The following is a 19371-nucleotide window of genomic DNA, read 5'->3' as shown; positions in this document are numbered from 1 at the left end:
ACCGCCTGACTCTCGACTATTCGTTCGCTGCTGAAGGCAGCATTTCTCAGAGACTTCTACAGGACAATGCTTACAACAGTCAGGTGGTTAAAGACACTGCTTCAGGACTTCGACAAGAATCTGCCCATGCCCATGTTCAGACTTGGCAACCTTGGACTGATGTGGGATGGACTAGACTTTTTACTGAAAACTGGAGCCTGATACTCACAACCTTTATAGCAGCTGGACTCGCTACTCTGACCTTTATGGTGCTCCCCTGCCTAAAGACTTGGCTGCAGTTTTTAATTCATCGAACCCCTCATCAGAACACTATACCCCAAAGAAAGTATGTTTCCCTAACTCTATCTAACTCTATAATCAACTGTATAAAAGTTGGGTGAGCCCCAGTATATGTGTGTATTCCCAGGGTAAGGGGAAGCACCCAACTTTGCATTGTTGTAAAATAAATGTTCTTTGTTCTCAATTTTTGTCTCGAGCAATTTCTTTAAAGGTACTTCTATTTCTAACAGTCCTATACACTGAAATATTGTACAATATCTATCCCCACCTACCTAGACTGGAATTGTGTGGTGAGAAGATTAATACTCTGCACCAGAAAAGATCGTAAAAAAGATCATAGAAATTGTTATTGTTCCTAGAACATTCACAAATGGTCCCCACTTATTTTGAAAATTCTCATTTTTGAAAACAAATAAATTAGGGCAAAAGAAGAGAAAGTTAGGTAGTAAAACACAACACTGGAGAAACTCAGCAGGTCAAACCGTTTACTTTATGTAGCAAAGATAAAGATACAGAACTGACGTTTCAGGCCTGAGCCCTTCATCAAGGTGTGAGCAAAATGTCGACAGGTGCCCGAACAATATGATGAGGAGTTAGGGGAGGAGCAATGTTCCACAGGCAGGAGGTAATAGGTGGATAAGGGAGGGAGGGCACAGTAACGAACGCGGGGAGGACTCTTTGAATGGAAGGAAGGAGTGGAGAGCTGTTGAAAAGGAGACAGACAGATGGGGAAGGGGGAGTGGGCTAGCAGAAACTGGAGAAGTTGACGTTAATGCCGTCCAGTTGGAGAGTGGCCAGACGGAAAATTAAGTGTTGTTCCTCCAATTTCTGGTTAAGTTCCTGTCAGTGGTTCACTGTCTGTTCAGGAATCTGATGGCAGGTGTGGGGAAGAAGCTGTCCTTGTGCCGCTGGGGGCTCGTCTTCAGGCTCCTAGACCTCCTTCCGGGTGATAGCAGGGTGAAGAGGGCACGGCCTGGTGATGGGTGGGGGTCCTTGAGGATAGAAGCTGCTTCCTTGAGATTTCATGTCTTGTAGATGCCCTCGATAGAGTGAAGACTTGTGCCCGTGATGGCACTGGCCAAGTTCACAACCCTTTGTGTTCTCTGAATTGGCACTTCTGTACCAGACAGTGAGGCAACCAGTCCGAAATTTGTGAGTCTTTCATGACACACCACATGGTGCCCCCTACCCTGCCCCTATATGGTAGGATCTTTGTGTAATTCCTTGCTATCATGAGCACCTTCGGTGAAAGTAAACGCTGATCCTTTATCTGTCGATGTAAAGCAGTGGTTCTCAACCTTCCCTTCCCACTCACATCCCACTTTAAGTAATCCCTAGGTCATCGATGCTCTGTGATTAGTAAGGAGTTGTTTAAGGTGGAATGTGAGTGGAAAGAAAAAGGGGGCAGGCTTGTGGCACAATAACCTTTATGGGGAAGAAAGGGAGAGGAGTCAGGAGCCAGCCAGTGAGTTAAGGGTCAAAGCCAGCCAGTGAGAGCAGGGTCAAAGCTGGACTGTGAGAGTAGGGTCAAAGCTGGCCAATGAGAGCAAGGTCATCCAGGAAAGGTCATGACATTTACATATAGCAAATATGTACGATAGTGGTTTCACCACAAGGGAGAACCACTGATTTACTGGAAGCAACCCAGTGGCACTTCACGATTTACCACTGCCAACTTTAGAATGGCCCAACTTTAGAATGACCCAATTTTAGAATGGCCCAATTTTAGAATGGCCCAACTTTAGGATGGCCTATTTAGAAAGGCCCATTTAGAATGGCCCAACTTTAGAATGGCCAAAATTTAGAATGGCCCAACCTTAGAATGGCCCATTTAGAATAGACCAACTTTAGAATCGTCCATTTAGAATGGCCAATTTAGATTTGCCCAACTTTAGAAAGGCCCATTTAGAATGGTCCATCTTTAGAATGGCCCACCTTTATAATGTCCTAACATTAGAATGCCAATTTTAGAATGGCCCAATGTTAAAATGGCCCAACTTTAGAATGACAATTTTAGAATGGCCCAACATTAGAATGGCCCAACTTTATAATACCAATTTTACAATGGCCCAACTTTAGAATGGTCTATCTGTTCTGTCTCTGTCGGCTTTGTTGCTTCACCACAAACTGATCCATGCCAATACATCACCTCCAAGACACTCTTTTTGTTTTGAATATTTTATTTTAAATTTTTCAAAGACGTGCAAATCCAATAAACTGAATTTTCCTTCTCTTTCCGCGTAATATGATTTATAGTGTCTTTATTTCCTCCTCCTTACTCCCTCCCCTCCCTTTCCCTTAAACTGTACAAACACCAGAATGCAGACATACAAAAACTCCCTAAATACCGACTCAGGCAATGATCCTCCTCAAGGCTAGAGTACCTCGCAGATTAAGTAAAAACAGGGCGGGGAAGAAACACACATTGTCTGCGCCGCATTCCATACTTTTAATCCTTTACCTGCTGGGATGGATTGTTCCTTTTCCCTTATTTGGTGAGGGGGTGTGAATTATATCTGTGCGCCTCTGTGTCTCAGATATGGTTCCAAACTTAAACAAATGTGTCATATCTCTTCTGTAAATTGTTGGTGATTTTCTCGAGGGGAATACAACCTGTATTACTGTATTCCATCATGCAATGTTTATCGGGGACTTACAAGTGACCCCTAGACAAGGCAGTCTTCACAAATGGAATATGGGGTTTGGACAGTCTAAATTGTCCTTCCACAACATCCCCCAGAAGGTACAACTCCAGATCCTGTGGAAAATCCACCTTTGTCAACTTTTTCACAGTCTTCCTCCACCCCTCATCCCCGCCTATCTCCCCCCCCGCACCCCCCACCAGGTCTTCCCACAAGGATCTCACCCTCGTACACAGCCAGGTGGAGTAGACATAGGTTCCATGATTCATCAAAAGCACATTTCTGAGATTCAACACAAACACTCTTGAACTGGCCTGAAACTACGGCACCTGGAAGGATTATTTCTGGAATTGCAGACCCAGTTGGGTTGTGGTGCCAGTGATGTGTCAGGCAACTTCAGAGAGACATTTTAACAAGGAGCAACATTCAATCAAGTTAGCAGTTAAACCATACTCAACAGCCAGTGCGGGGGAGGTGGGGAGGGGGACTACAACCCCCGGAAGCCAGAGTGCATTAAATAATAGCCTTTCCTTCTCATCATCTCACATTTGTTATGTTGTGAGATAGGAGCAGAAATAGGCAATTCAGCCCATTGAGTCTGACCTGCCATTTCAAACCAAAACCTCACCGATACCCACCATTCCCTCCCTTGAAGTGAGAGCCGAAGGATATGGGGTAATGGTAAAAAGGGGAGCTTTGGTAGAATTTCTTCCCAGAGAGAGCGGCGGGAGTGCAGAACAGGTTGAAACGGTTGCCATGGGCTCGATTTCAACATTTGAGAAAAATGGGAGGGGCAAGGAGGGTTCAGTGCCAGGTGCTGGCCAGTGTTGATGAGGCTGAATAATATCTCAGCACAATCTAGAAGGGCCAAAGGGCCTGTTTCTGGGCAGCGGTGTTCGCAAAACTCCAGAGGGTTGATAACTCACCCTGCCACATCATGGGCACCAGACTTCACACCACCGAGAAAATCTATAATTTGAAGGGGGAAACAGCAGCGATGGATACCGGTGACTATATCAAGCCACCACCTTTTTCAGACCTGGAGAAAATGGGTGAAGAAGATTTGATGTTCATAGCAAGGGAATTAAAGCTTGATGAAGACAAAACTGGGATGAAGAAAATTTGAAATACAGAGAAATATCGCAAAACATGATATAATCCAAGAACTATTTGGGAAGGAATGTTTAGAGGATGTTCCTGTTGGCAGCTCGACTGAACTGCAATTCGAATTTTAATAATTGGAGCTGGAAGAAGCCAATAAAAAGATAAATCGTGAAGCGAAAGAAGCTGGAAAAAATTGTAAATATGAGAAAGCTGAAAGAATGAGGATGTTTTAATTCGAGGAGATAAGACTTGGGATGCAGGGAGAGAATAAACGTGATGCTCCACCTCCTGCCGATGTTTAAGGTGAGGAGAGAGGTTCATTTAGTTCCTCCTTTTGATGAGAGGGACATTGATACCTGTTCTTCAGCTTTTCGAAATGGTCGCTCAGAGCTCAAAACGGCCAAAAGGAAAATGGCCTCTCGGGCTTCAAATGGCATTGAAGTGAAAAGCACAACTGGCAGATGCTGGTTTGAAGGCAGAGCAAGTTGTAGATTATGGCACCGATACAAAGACTATTTCAGAATTTCCTGTGCGGGATATCTTATGCTTATTAGGAAATAACTGAGCAGAAGATAAAGTTAACCATATAACGATATAACAACTTACAGCACAGAACATGCCGTAACAAATCCCCACCCTCCTAGTCCCACTGACCAGCACCCGGTCCATACCCCTCCAGTCCTCTCCTATCCATGTAACTATCCAGTCTTTCCTTAAATGTAACCAATGATCCCGCCTCGACCACGTCTGTCAGCTCATTCCACATCCCTACCACCCTTTGCGTAAAGAAATTTCCCCTCATGTTCCCCTTATAATTTTACCCCTTCAATCTTAAACCATGCCCTCTAGTTTGAATCTCCCCCACTCTTAATTGAAAAAGCCTATCCACGTTTACTCTGTCTGTCCCTTTTAAAATCTTAAACACCTCTATCAAGTCCCCTCAATCTTCTACGCTCCAGAGAAAAAAGCCCCAATCTGCACAACCTTTCCCTGTAACTCAAACATTGAAATTCTGTCAACATTCTCGTGAACCTTCTCTGCACTCTCTCTATTTTGTTTATATCTTTCCTATAATTTGGTGACCAAAACTGTACACAGTACTCCAAATTTGGCCTCACCAATGCCTTGTACAATTTCATCATAACCTCCCTACTCTTGAATTCAATACTCCGATTTATGAAGGCCAACATTCCAAATGCCTTCTGCACCACACCATCTACCTGAGTATCAGCCTTGAGGGTACTATTTACCACAACTCCTAAATCCCTTTGTTGCTCTTGTTAGGTCTGCTTTGTTCGAGAATGAGTGAGTCAGACACCAGACTGAGTCGAAATCAAGGTTCTTTATTACCGGATTGTAACACTTGCAACTAAGTGTTAGTTGGAGAAGGCGCATTCTCCTGATATCAGCAAGTGGTGTTTTTTTATACCTCAGGACACACACTTAGTAAATTATCATACCATTACACTGTCCAATGAATAAGCTGTTGCTACCCTTCACTGTTAGTCTGCTGCTCATCAGCTTGTTAGTGCCAAACTTATCTTGAGCATACAAGGTCACACCTGCATCCTGTTACTCCTTAGTACTGGGTGACTCCTTCTCCGGTCCCATCTCATGATGTTTTTACCTTAAACTCTGCACATCTCAATAGCCTACCATTTAATGCATGACCGATTTAGATTTGCCTTTCCAAAATGTAACACCTCACAGTTATCTGTATTAAATTCCATCAGCCATTTCTCAGCCCACACCTCCAGCCTTCCTAAATCACCTTTTAATCTATGGTAATCTTTCTCACTGTCCACAACACCACCAATCTTTGTATCATCCGCAAACTTGCTTATCCAATTCTCCATCCCGAATTCCAGATCGTTAATATATATAACAAACAATAGTGGACCCAGGACCGATCCCTGAGGAACTCCACTAGTCACCGGCCTCCAATTGGACAAACAATTTTCTACCACTACTCTCTGACACCTCCCATCCAACCATTGCTGAATCCATTTCACTACCTCCTCATTTATACCTAATGCCTCCACCTTTTTTCCTAACCTCCTGTGGGGAACTTTGTCAAAAGCTTTACTAAAGTCTAAATAGACAATTTCCACAGCTTTCCCTTCATCAACCTTTTTTGTAACCCCCTTGAAAAACTCAATCAGATTTGTCAAGCATGACAAACCCTGACAAAACCATGCTGATTACTCCTTATCAATCCCTGTACCTCCAAATATTTGTAAATACCATCCCTCAGAACACTTTCCATCAACTTACCCACCACAGACATCAGACTCACAGGCCTATAATTCCCAGGTTTACATTTAGACCCTTTCTTAAACAGCGGAACCACATGCGCCACCCTCCAATCCTTTGGCACTACCCCCGTGGCCAGTGACATCCTAAATATCTCTGTTAATGGCCCCACTATCTGTCCACTAGCCTCCCTGAGTGTTCTTGGGAATATTTTGTCCAGTCCCGGAGATTTATCCACCTTTATCTTTTTCAACACAGCCATCACTACCTCCTCGGTTATCCTTATATGCTTCATTACCTCCCCAGTATTTTTCTTTACCTCAACTGGTTCAATATTTTTTTCCCTAGTGAATACCGAGGCAAAGAAATCATTCAAAATTTCCCCCATTTCCTCTGACTTCTCACTCAGCCTACCCTCACTATCTACAAGGGGTCCAATTTTATCCCTCACTAATCTTTTACTTTTAATGTACTTATAGAAACCTTTTGGATTTATTTTTACTCTGTCTGCCAAAGCCTCTTCGTGCCTTTTTTTGGCCTTTCTTGTGTCAGTCTTGAGATAAACAAATATTCCAAGTTTGGTAAAACTGCAGTTGATAAAGATTGTGAGATATATCTTGCATGTGGTGTGACAAAATCTTGGTCTAAAGGATCAAAGCAAAGGAAGGTCCGTCCAGTTGACAGAGACATGCCCAGTACTTCAGAAATAGGAGAAACAGGAAGAACAGGTTAAATTTGATCGTCAGTATTTGATTGAGCAGCAAAAGATTGATGTGGATCTTGCTGACTTGAGGGAGAAAGCTGTGAATGAGGAGGAAAGTGAGGAAATGCCCTGTGGATATTACTGGAAAGGTGAACTGTTAGTGAGGAAATGAAAGCCATGTGACGTGGCTGCAAATGGGGAAGGGCTGTGGTTCATCAGGTGGTCATTCCTAAAGTCTATTGGAATAAAATTTGGCCCATAGTATGCCTTTGGGAGGTCATTTAGGTGTGAAGAAGACCATGGATAAAATTTTGAAACAGTTTTTTCTGGCCTGGTTTGAGAAGGGATGTTGTGAATGTTTGCTGGCCATGCCACATTTGCCGGTAGCTCCTTTGCAACCTATTCCTGTGGTTGTGGAACCTTTCACTGGAGTTATCCTGGATCGTGTAGGTCCCCTGCCTAAAACTGGAGCTGGGAATCGGTATTTGTTAACAATCATTGGTGCGGCGTCAAGGTTTCCAGAGGCTACACCGTTGAGGAATAGCCAAGCATAAATTGTGGTAAAGGATTGCATAACATTTTTCTTATGATCTAAAGTGATCAACGAAGCAATTTCAATTCTGGAATATTGCAGCAGTTGGTGTCTGAACGAGTAATTTAACAGATCACTTCATCCTGAAACTCAGGGAGTTTTGGAAAGATTTCATTCTACTCTCAAAAACATGATGAGGATTTATTGTCTGGGGAACGGAAAAGATTGGAATGAGGGTATTCACTTATTGTTATTTACAGTGAGAGTGTTTGTTCAGGAATCATTAGGTTTCAGCCCTTTTGAAATTGTGTTTGGACATCACGTGAGAGGACCTTAAAGGTCATTAAAGAACAAGGGATGAGGATGTACAGTTGGGATTTGCTGGATTATGCTTCTAAATTAAAAACTTGCTTGGAAAAACTTTGGACTTTGACTCAAGAGAATTTAAAAGTGTCTCAGGGGAAAATGAAGCGATTGTTTGATAGAAAGTCTCAAATAGGAATTTTAAGTCAGGAGGTAAAGTGTTAATTTTGTTTCCAACACATTGACAACCCTCTTAGAGAAAGATTTTCTGGTCCATATGAGGTTAAATCAAAACTAAGTGATGGATAAACACTCCAGGCCATAGGTATGAAATTCAGGTTTGTCATATCAATATGTTGAAGCCTTACGATGGGAAAAATTGTTGTGCAGAACAGGTTGAAACAGAGATGTTGACTTTTGACAGGATTGAGCAAGTTATGGATCGTAAGATCGTGGAAACAACATCTCTTGAGGGTTACCTTAAAGAAACCATAGGTCCTGTGTGTCTGTCTACTCTAACTCGAAAGTTTTGGAAAACACAGATGAAATGTCATGCCATCTTATGCCACAGGAACAAAGGTAGCTGAATCATTTGCTTTTGAAATATGCAGATTTCTTTCCTGATTTTCCAAAGAGTACGTCAGTGCTTTTTCATGATATGGATGTGGGAGAAGCAAATCCTATAAAATAACGTCCCTATCGAATAAACTTTGAAAAAAAGCAAAATAATGGATAAGGAGATGGAATACATGCTGGAGAATGATATTATTAAGCCTTCAAATTCAACTTTAAAATTCAAATTCAAAGTTAGTCATTACTTTAGCTATGGACGAGTTTTTATCCTAGCATAAAAAATCTTTTGGAAGGGGAGAGTTTCACACAATAGGTCAATTAAATATATGCTTATTAGAGGGATTCGAATTGCGTTAGCTGTTAGGTTGCATGCATTTCACAGACGCCAAGTTCCAAGGGCAGGGACAAACAGAAGGTTCTGGGCTTTAGCAACAAGTGCAAGCAACGGCCCTGGAAATGGAAACATTTGCAGAGAATTTGGGCCATGTGTGTTTTCAGCAAAGCCTGGAAAGTGCAACATTTGCAAATTGAAACCCCCCCCAAAAAAAAATAAAACAGTGCCCTGATGATCTGGAGGGGACGGGCAGAGAACAAGAGAGAGAGGGCAGTCAGCAGAGAGGGTCTGAGAACAGGGTGAAGAGGAGATGAACCTGCTGAAAAGGCTCCTTTTACAAGACAGGGTAGAGTTCCAATATGGTAGCCGGAGTCTACTCACTGCGCAAATCCGGAGTGCCGTCTCGTCTTTCCAGTGTGGCGAAGAGGAGAAGAACTCTGTGAGAAGAACCTGGAAAGAAGACAAGTTTCTTCTGGACGACACTCCTATTTGGGGGTGTCCAACTAGCAATGACCATCTCTGAATAAGCCTCCACAACTTTCCTGCCTGGTAATTCTAAGTAAAGCGCTGAAGTTTGCTTGAGGGCAATGCCTGCTTGATTCTGGCACAGGATTGAAGATTAATGGAAACTGTAGCCTTGGAAACATGGACAGTGGAAGTGTGGCCGGTAAAAAGGACTTTCTTGAAAACATGTTATACATACTTGTGCTTCGATTAGGTTGGGGGTGTGGGGATGGCTGGTGTAAATAACTTAGTATTGAAAAGTTAAGTGTTGATTCTAAACTCAGAATTAAACTCATTTTGGGTTTTTTTGTTTTTTATTAATTTTTTTTATTTTTCACACTATGAACCATACTGACCAAAATACATACAGACATTTTTTCTCTTGAATATATACAGTATCATTTTCTCCCCCTTTTTCCCCCCTCCCTTCCCTCCCTCCCTCACCCCCTTTCCCATTTATTTGAAGTTCAATCTATAAGATACATTAAACCTGTTAAACAATGTTGTCACTTAATAAAAATAAACAAGAAATTTTACTGAGTCAGTTCTTTTCGTTGTCTTCTCCTTCTGTCATTTTAGGTGGTGGAAGTCCATGGTAGGATTTCTCTATTGTGTTCCATCTACAGTTCCCATATTCGTTCGAATATTGTGATGTTATTTCTTAAATTATATGTTATTTTTTCCAATGGAATACATTTATTCATTTCTATATACCATTGCTGCATTCTCAGGCTATCTTCTAATTTCCAGGTTGACATAATACATTTTTTTGCTACAGCTAAGGCTATCATAATAAATCTTTTTTGTGCTCCAAATCGAGGCCAAGTTCTTTACTTCTTATATTACTTAGAAGAAAGATCTCTGGGTTTTTTGGTATGTTGCTTTGTGTGATTTTATTTAATATCTGGTTTAGATCTTCCCAAAACTTTTCCACTTTCTCACATGCCCAGTTATTCCCGTTTCCTTCTTACAGCAAAAACATCTGTCTGATACTGTTGGGTCCCATTTATTTAACTTTTGGGGCGTGATGTATAGCCTGTGTAACCAATTATATTGTATCATGCGTAACCTCGTGGTTATTGTATTTCTCATAGTTCCGGAGCATAGCTTTTCTCATGTTTCATTCTTTATCTTTACGTTTAGATTTTGTTCCCATTTTTGTTTAGGTTTACAGTTTGTTTCCTCGTTCTCCTTTTCTTGTAGTTTGACGTACATGTTTGTTATAAATTTTTAAATTATCATTGTGTCTGTCATCACATATTCAAAATTGCTTCCTTCTGGTAACCTCAGACTGTTTCCCAATTTGTCCTTCAAGTAGGTTTTCAGTTGGTGGTATGCAAATATTGTATCGTGAGTTATATTACATTTGTCCTTCATTTGTTCAAAAGATAATAATTTATTTCCTGAAAAACAATTTTCTATTCTTTTGATCCCTTTTCTCTCCCATTCTCTGAAGGAAAAGTTATCTATCGTGAAAGGGATTCATTGATTTTGTGTCAATATTAATTTTGGTAGTTGATAATTTATTTTATTCCTTTCTACATGAATCTTCTTCCAAATGTTGAGCAGATGGTGTAATACTGGTGAATTCCTATGTTGCACCAATTTTTCATCCCACTTATATAGTATATGTTCAGGTATCTTCTCCCCTATTTTATCTAGCTCTAATTTGGTCCAATCTGGTTTTTCCCTTGTTTGATAAAAATCTGATAGGTATCTTAATTGTGCTGCTCTATAATAATTCTTAAAGTTTGGTAGTTGTAAGCCTCCTTGTTTGTACCATTCTGTTAATTTATCTAGTGCTATCCTTGGTTTCCCCCCTTTCCATAAGAATTTCCTTATTATTTTCTTTAGCTCCTTAAAGAATTTCTCTGTTAGGTGAATTGGTAATGATTGAAATAGGTATTGTATCCTTGGGAAGATGTTCATTTTAATACAGTTTATCCTTCCTATCAGTGTTAGTGGTAAGTCTTTTCAGTGCTCTAAGTCATCTTGTAATTTTTTCATTAATGGCTGATAATTTAGTTTGTATAGATGGGCGAGAATATTATTTAGTTGTATACCTAGGTATCGAATTGTTTGTGTTTGCCATCTAAATGGTGATTCTTTCTTAAATTTTGTGAAATCCGCATTATTCATTGGCTTTGCTTCATTTTTATTTGGGTTGATCTTGTACCCCGATACTTCTCCATATTCCTTCAATTTCTTATGTAATTCTTTTATTGATATTTCTGGTTCTGTTAAGTATATTATGACGTCATCTGCAAATAGACTGATTTTATATTCCTTCTCTTTTATTTTTATCCCTCTTTTTTTTTAATTTTTTTTTCACACCATAAATCACATTAGCCATGATACACACTTTTTCCTTTTCACACATATACAGTGACATTTTCTCACCCCCCCCTCCTCCCAACCCACCCTCCCCCCCCATCCCCCCCTCCCATCCATTTAAGGTATACAATCTAGGATACATTAAACCAGTCAGACAATGTTGTCACTCAATAAAAAAAAACACCAGAAATTCTACTGAGTCCATTCTTTTCTTTCCTTCTCCTTCCATCTACTTAGGTAATGATTGTCCCCGGTAGGTTTTCGCTATTGTATTTAATGTAAGGCTCCTATATTTGTTCAAATATTTCAATATTATTTCTTAAACTATATGTTATTTTTTCTAATGGAATACATTTATTCATTTCTATATACCATTGTTGTATTTTCAAATTATCTTCCAATTTCCAGGTTGACATAATACATTTTTTTGCTACTGCCAGAGCTATCTTAACAAATCCTTTTTGTGCATCCTCCAAATCAATTCCAAATTCTTTGTTTTTTACGTTACTTAGGAGAAAGATCTCTGGATTCTTTGGTATATTGTTTTCTGTTATTTTATTTAATATCTGGTTGAGATCCTCCCAAAATTTTTCTACTTTCTCACATGTCCAGATTGCATGAATTGTTGTTCCCATTTCTTTTTTACATCGAAAACATCTATCAGATACTGTTGGGTCCCATTTATTTAACTTTTGAGGTGTAATGTATAGTCTGTGTATCCAGTTATATTGTATCATACGTAGCCTCGTATTTATTGTATTTCTCATCGTTCCAGAACATAATTTCTCCCATGTTTCCTTTTTTTATCTTTATATTTAAATCTTGTTCCCATTTTTGCTTAGTTTTACCATTTGTTTCCTCATTCTCCTTTTCTTGCAGTTTAATATACATATTTGTTATAAATCTTTTGATTATCATTGTATCTGTAATCACATATTCAAGGTTACTTGCCTCTGGCAAACTCAAACTGCTTCCTAATTTATCCTTCAAGTAGGATCTCAATTGGTAATATGCCAGCGCTGTATCTCCAGTTATATTGTACTTATCTTTCATTTGTTCAAAGGATAAGAATCTATTTCCTGAAAAACAATTTTCTATTCTTTTAATCCCTTTTTTTCCCCATTCTCTAAAGGAAAGGTTATCTATTGTAAAAGGGAGTAACTTGTTTTGCGTCAATATTAGTTTTGGTAATTGATAATTTGTTTTATTTCTTTCTACATGAATCTTCTTCCAAATATTGAAGAGATGATGTAATACTGGAGAAGTTCTATGTTGTACCAATTTTTCATCCCATTTATATAATATGTGTTCAGGTATCTTTTCCCCTATTTTATCTAATTCTAATCTCGTCCAGTCTGGTTTTTCCCTTGTTTGATAAAAATCTGATAGGAATCTTAATTGTGCGGCTCTATAATAATTTTTAAAGTTTGGCAATTGTAAGCCTCCTTGTTTATACCATTCTGTTAATTTATCTAGTGCTATCCTCGGTTTCCCCCCTCTCCATAAAAATTTCCTTATTATTTTCTTTAACTCCTTGAAGAATTTTTCTGTCAGTTGTATTGGCAATGCCTGAAATAAGTATAATATCCTTGGAAAAATGTTCATTTTAATACAGTTTATCCTTCCTATTAGTGTTAGTGGTAAATCTTTCCAATGCTCTAAATCGTCCTGTAATTTTTTCATTAGTGGATAATAATTGAGTTTATATAGTTGGCCGAGATTTTTGTTTATTTGTACACCTAGGTATCTTATTGCCTGCATTTGCCATCTAAATGGAGATTCCTTCCTAAATTTTGAGAAATCCGCATTATTCATAGGCATTGCTTCACTTTTATTTACGTTCATCTTGTAACCCGACACTTCTCCATATTCCTTCAATTTCTTATATAATTCTTTTATTGATAGTTCTGGTTCTGTTAAGTACACTATAACATCATCCGCAAATAGACTGATTTTATATTCCTTGTCTTTTATTTTTATTCCTTTTATATTATTATCTATTCTTATCAATTTTGCTAGTGGTTCTATAGCTAACGCAAACAATAAAGGTGATAGTGGGCATCCCTGCCGCGTTGATCTGCTTAAGTTAAATTGCTTTGATACATGTCCATTTACTGTCACTTTCGCTAACGGTCCCTTATATAATGCTTTAATCCAATTAATATACTTCTCCGGTAAACTGAATTTTTGCAATACTTTGAACAAATAATTCCATTCTACTCTGTCAAAGGCCTTCTCTGCGTCTAAAGCAACTGCTACTGTAGGTGCTTTATTTCCTTCTACTGCATGAATTAAGTTAATAAATTTACAAATATTGTCTGTTGTGCGTCTTTTTTTGATAAATCCAGTTTGGTCTAAATTTACCATTTTCGGTACATGCTCTGCTAATCTGTTTGCTAATCGTTTAGCTATTATCTTATAATCTGTGTTTAGTAAAGATATTGGTCTATATGACGCTGGTAAGAGTGGATCTTTCCCTTGCTTTAGTATTACTGTAATTATTGCTGTTTTACATGAATCTGGTAAGCTTTGTGTTTCATCAAACTGGTTGATTACATCCAGGAGGGGCGGAATTAATAAGTCTTTAAATGTTTTGTAGAATTCTATTGGAAATCCGTCCTCTCCTGGTGTCTTATTATTTGGTATTTTTTTTATAATCTCTTGTATTTCTACTATTCCAAATGGTTCTGTTAATTTATTTTGTTCCTCTATTTGTAGTTTTGGTAGTTCAATTTTAGTCAGAAATTCATCTATTTTCCCTTCTTTCCCTTCGTTTTCAGTTCGGTATAATTGTTCATAAAATTCTCTAAAGTTTTCCTTAATTTCTTTTGGATTATATGTAATTTGGTTGTCTTTTTTCCTTGATGCCAATACCATTTTCTTAGCTTGTTCTGTCTTAAGCTGCCATGCTAGGATTTTGTGCGTTTTTTCACCCAGTTCATAACATTTCTGTTTTGTCTTCATTATATTCTTCTCCACCTTATATGTTTGTAGTGTTTCATATTTTATTTTTTTATCCGCCAATTCTCTGCTTTTAATTGTATCTTCCTTCATTGCTAATTTTTTTTCTATATTTACTATTTCCCTTTCCAACTGCTCTGTTTCCTGATTATAGTCCTTCTTCATCTTGGTTACATAACTTATTATTTGCCCTCTAATGAATGCTTTCATTGCATCCCATAGTATAAACTTATCTTCCACTGATTCCGTATTTATTTCAAAATACATTTTTATTTGTTTTTCAATAAATTCTCTAAAATCCTGCCTTTTAAGTAACATGGGGTTTAATCTCCATCTATACATTCTTGGAGGGATATCCTCTAGCTTTACTGTCAATATTAAGGGTGAATGGTCCGATAGTATTCTAGCTTTATATTCTGTTTTTCTTACTCTATTTTGCATACTAGCTGATAACAAAAATAGGTCTATTCTTGAGTATGTTTTATGTCTAGCCGAGTAATATGAATATTCCTTTTCTTTTTGGTGTTGTTTCCTCCATATATCCAAAAGTTGCATTTCTTCCATCGATTTAATTATAAATTTGGTTACTTTGTTCTTTCTGTTAATTTTTTTCCCAGTTTTGTCCATATTTGAATCCAAATTCAGGTTGAAATCCCCCCCTATTAATATGTTCCCTTGCGTATCTGCTACCTTCAAAAAGATATCTTGCATAAACTTTTGATCTTCTTCGTTAGGTGAATATACATTGAGTAGATTCCAAAACTCCGAATATATCTGACATTTTATCATTACATATCTCCCTGCAGGATCTATTATTTCCTCTTCTATTTTAAATGGCACATTTTTACTAATTAATATAGCTACTCCACTTGCTTTTGAATTATACGATGCTGCTGTTACGTGTCCTACCCAATCTCTCTTTAATTTCTTGTGCTCCAATTCAGTTAAATGTGTTTCTTGCACAAATGCTATATCAATTTTTTCTTTTTTCAGTAAATTTAGCAGTTTCTTCCTTTTAATTTGGTTATGTATTCCATTAATATTTAAAGTCATATAGTTCAACATAGCCATTTTATACTTTGTTTATCTTCCCTTTCCGTTTCTCCATCATTACCTTTCCTTCTTATCCATTTCTGTTTTCTTGTTTTGAACCCTTTATAAGACAACATTCCTACAACATCAAACATTTTCCTTATTCTCCTATTTAAAACTTCTTTAGCCCCAATCTCCCCTTCCCCTCCTGAGTTGTCCTTTATCCCTTGTCGGACAACCACATCTCCCCTCTCCATTTGGATTTGCGAATTCACTCGCAAGCGTCAGCTGATTTTGCAGTGACCGCAACTCCTCCCCACCCAGCCCCCCCCAGAAAAGATTTCACTTTTCATATGTAACAAAGGTCACTCTTTTAGTTCCCTCCTTATTCCCTCTATTCCATTTCCTTCCCTTATTAATTCTTGTCTATACTATCTATATTTTCCTCTAAATACGGATACATTCACGTATGCACATTATACATATACACACTTATACCTCTTTACCCACATACATATAAATCGTGGTCATTTTTACTCTCATTACACGTCTTCATCCCTCAGTCTATTTTGTAATTGTTCTGCAAATTTTCGTGCTTCTTCTGGATCCGAGAATAGTCTGTTTTGTTGTCCTGGAATAAATATTTTCAATACCGCTGGATGCAGAACACCTCACTGACAAAAGGCAAAGGAGGAAAAACCCAACACCCAACCCCAACCAACCAATTTTCCCTTGCAACCGCTGCAATCGTGTCTGCCTGTCCCGCATCGGACTTGTCAGCCACAAACGAGCCTGCAGCTGACGTGGACTTTTTACCCCCTCCATAAATCTTCGTCCGCGAAGCCAAGCCAAAGAAGAAGAAGAAGGATGCTTTAGTATAAATTTATACCCTTTCTTCCATAAAATCGCCTTTGCTGTATTGAACTCCTTTCTCTTCTTTAGAAGTTCAAAACTTATATCTGGATAAATGAAGATTTTTTGCCCTTTGTACTCCAGTGGCTTGTTGCCCTCTCTTACTTTTTCCATTGTCTTCTCCAGTACCTTTTCTCTTGTAGTATATCTTAGGAATTTTACTAAAATAGATCTTGGTTTTTGTTGTGGTTGTGGTTTAAAGGCCAATGCTCTATGTGCCCTTTCTATTTCCATTTCTTGCTGTAGTTCTGGACATCCTAGGATCCTAGGGATCCAATCTTTTATAAACTCTCTCATATTCTTGCCTTCTTCATCTTCCTTAAGGCCCACTATCTTTATGTTATTTCTTCTGTTATAATTTTCCATTATATCTATTTTCTGAGCTAACAGTTCTTGTGTCTCTATAACTTTTTTATTAGATTCCTCTAATTTCTTTTTTAAGTCCTCTACCTCCATTTCTACTGCTGCTTCCCGCTCTTCCATCTTGTCCATTTTCTTTCCCATTTCTGTTAAGGTCATATCTATTTTATTCATTTTCTCTTCTGTGTTGTTTATTCTTCTTCTCAAATCATTAAATTCCTGTGTTTGCCATTCTTTAAATGACTGCATGTATTTTTTAATAAGAGAAAGTATATCCTTTATCTTGCCTTTCCCTTCTTCTTCTATTTCACTGTACTCTTCCTCTTCCTCTTCTTCTTCCTCTGGGTTGGCCATCTGTTGTTTCTTTGTTGCCCTTTTCTTCTCTTCTTTCTTGTTTTCATTGTCTTCTGTGTTCTCTTCTTGCTGCAGGTGTTCTGCAGCTGTCGTTGCCGGCTGTGGAGATCAGCTCCCCAGCTGGTCACCCCTCCCGTCGGTGTGTTTTTTTTCATGCGCGGTTGCGCACTTTTACTCGGCTCAGCGAGCCATTTTTGTAGTCCTATTTCTACCGACCTGAGGGAGCGGGTTTCTCTCTCCACCGCGGGCCTCTTCGAACAGGTAAGGCCTTCTCCTTCTTCCTCCGTTGTCTTCTCTTCCTCTCTTCTTACCGTTGATTTCGATTTTTCTTTTTTTGTCGCCATCTTCTTTCCACCTTTATACTCACTTTTCTTTAACTTTTATTTCTGTGCCTTTGTGTTTTCCTTTGTTTTTTCCGACTTTTCTGGAGGGGGCTAGAGTTCACCGTCCGGCCACTACTCCATCACGTGACTCTCCCCATTTTTATCCCTCTTGAGATAAACAAATATTCCAAGTAAAACTGCAGTTGATAAAGATTGTGAGATATATCCTGCATATGGTGTGACAAGATCTTGGTCTAAAGCAGGGATGTCAAACTCAAATTCACAGAGGGCCAAAATAAAAAACTTGGTCTAAGTCGTGGGCCAAACTAAATATTTATTGAAAATTTTCAACAGCATCTGCATGTTTTCTCTTCTTTCAACATATGTAATGTTAAACTTTTTCTTATTAAAGTAAATGTTTAATAATAGTTTTGGTTAAACTCTTTCCAGATGAAGCATTAACAAATGAGAAATAAAATATTCAATAAATAATATTTCTTGAGAGCCTTTAAGCTCCTTTTAAATATATTTTTTTTCACAAGCCAACAAGTCAAAAAAATAACTTGCTTCAATGAAAATCCAATCTTTCAACAATGAACAGTCCAAAGTTAACCAAAGAAAATATTAATCCAAGCTTAGCTTGCTACACTGTGATTTACTCTGATGCACCTGGGTCTAAACCAGATACTTGGTATCTCTTCTTAGATGCAAGTTCATCAAACTCTGGGGTCAGAGTTTGCCTCCCACCTGTCTTGAAAGGTCCTGTTTTCTGTCTTTCATTTGGCCATTTTTCATAAGGGGTTTATTACATGTGAGTTGGGCGACAGGTCGCAGATGCTAATGAAAGTAAAGAGAGGAGGTGGGGGCGATTAGCGGGCTGACGGGCCGGCACCAATGCATTTGCAAAGCATTCTGGGATTTGTAGTATTAGCTGTGCATGCGCTATACTGGCACGGCGGCCAGTGGGTCAGCTCTAATACATATTTGATATGATCTTGCGGGCCAAATACAATTATATCACGGGCCAAATTTGGCCCGCGGGCCTGAGTTTGATATGTGTGGTCTAAAGGATCAAAGCAAAGGAAGGTCCGTCCAGTTGACAGAGACATGCCCAGTACTTCAGAAATAGGAGAAACAGGAAGAACAGGTTAAATTTGATCGTCAGTATTTGATTGTGCAGCAAAAGATCGATGTGGATCTTGCTGACTTGAGGGAGAAGGGTGTAAATGAGGAGGAAAGTGAGGAAATGCCCTGTGGATATTACTGGAAGGGTGAACTGTTAGTGAGGAAATGGAAGCCATGTGACGTGGCTGCAAATGGGGAATGGGCTGTGGTTCATCAGTTGGTCATTCCTAAAGTCTATTGGAATAAAATTTGGCCCATAGTATGCCTTTGGGAGGTCATTTAGGTGTGAAGAAGACCATGGATAAAATTTTGAAACAGTTTTTTCTGGCCTGGTTTGAGAAAGGATGTTGTGAATGTTTGCTGGCCATGCCACATTTGCCGGTAGCTCCTTTGCAACCTAATCCTGTGGTTGTGGAACCTTTCACTGGAGTTATCCTGGATTGTGTAGGTCCCCTGCCTAAAATTGGAGCTGGAAATCAGTACTTGTTAACATTTATTGGTGCGGCGTCAAGGTTCCCAGAGGCTATACCGTAGAGGAATAGCCAAGCCTAAATTGTGGTAAATGCTTTGCATAACATTTTTCTCACTTTTTTGGTCACGTAAAGTGATCAAGAAGCAATTCCATTTCTGGAATGTTTCAGCAGTTGGTGTCTGAACGAGGAATTTAACAGATCACTTCATTTTCAAACTCAGGGAGTTTTGGAAAGATTTCATTCTACTTTGAAAAATATGATGAGGATTTA

Source organism: Narcine bancroftii, chromosome 2 (assembly GCF_036971445.1).
Source record: "Narcine bancroftii isolate sNarBan1 chromosome 2, sNarBan1.hap1, whole genome shotgun sequence".
In the NCBI taxonomy this organism is placed as follows: domain Eukaryota; kingdom Metazoa; phylum Chordata; class Chondrichthyes; order Torpediniformes; family Narcinidae; genus Narcine; species Narcine bancroftii.
The sequence above is the reverse complement of the archived record's forward strand: the minus strand, read 5'-3'. Positions refer to the sequence as shown.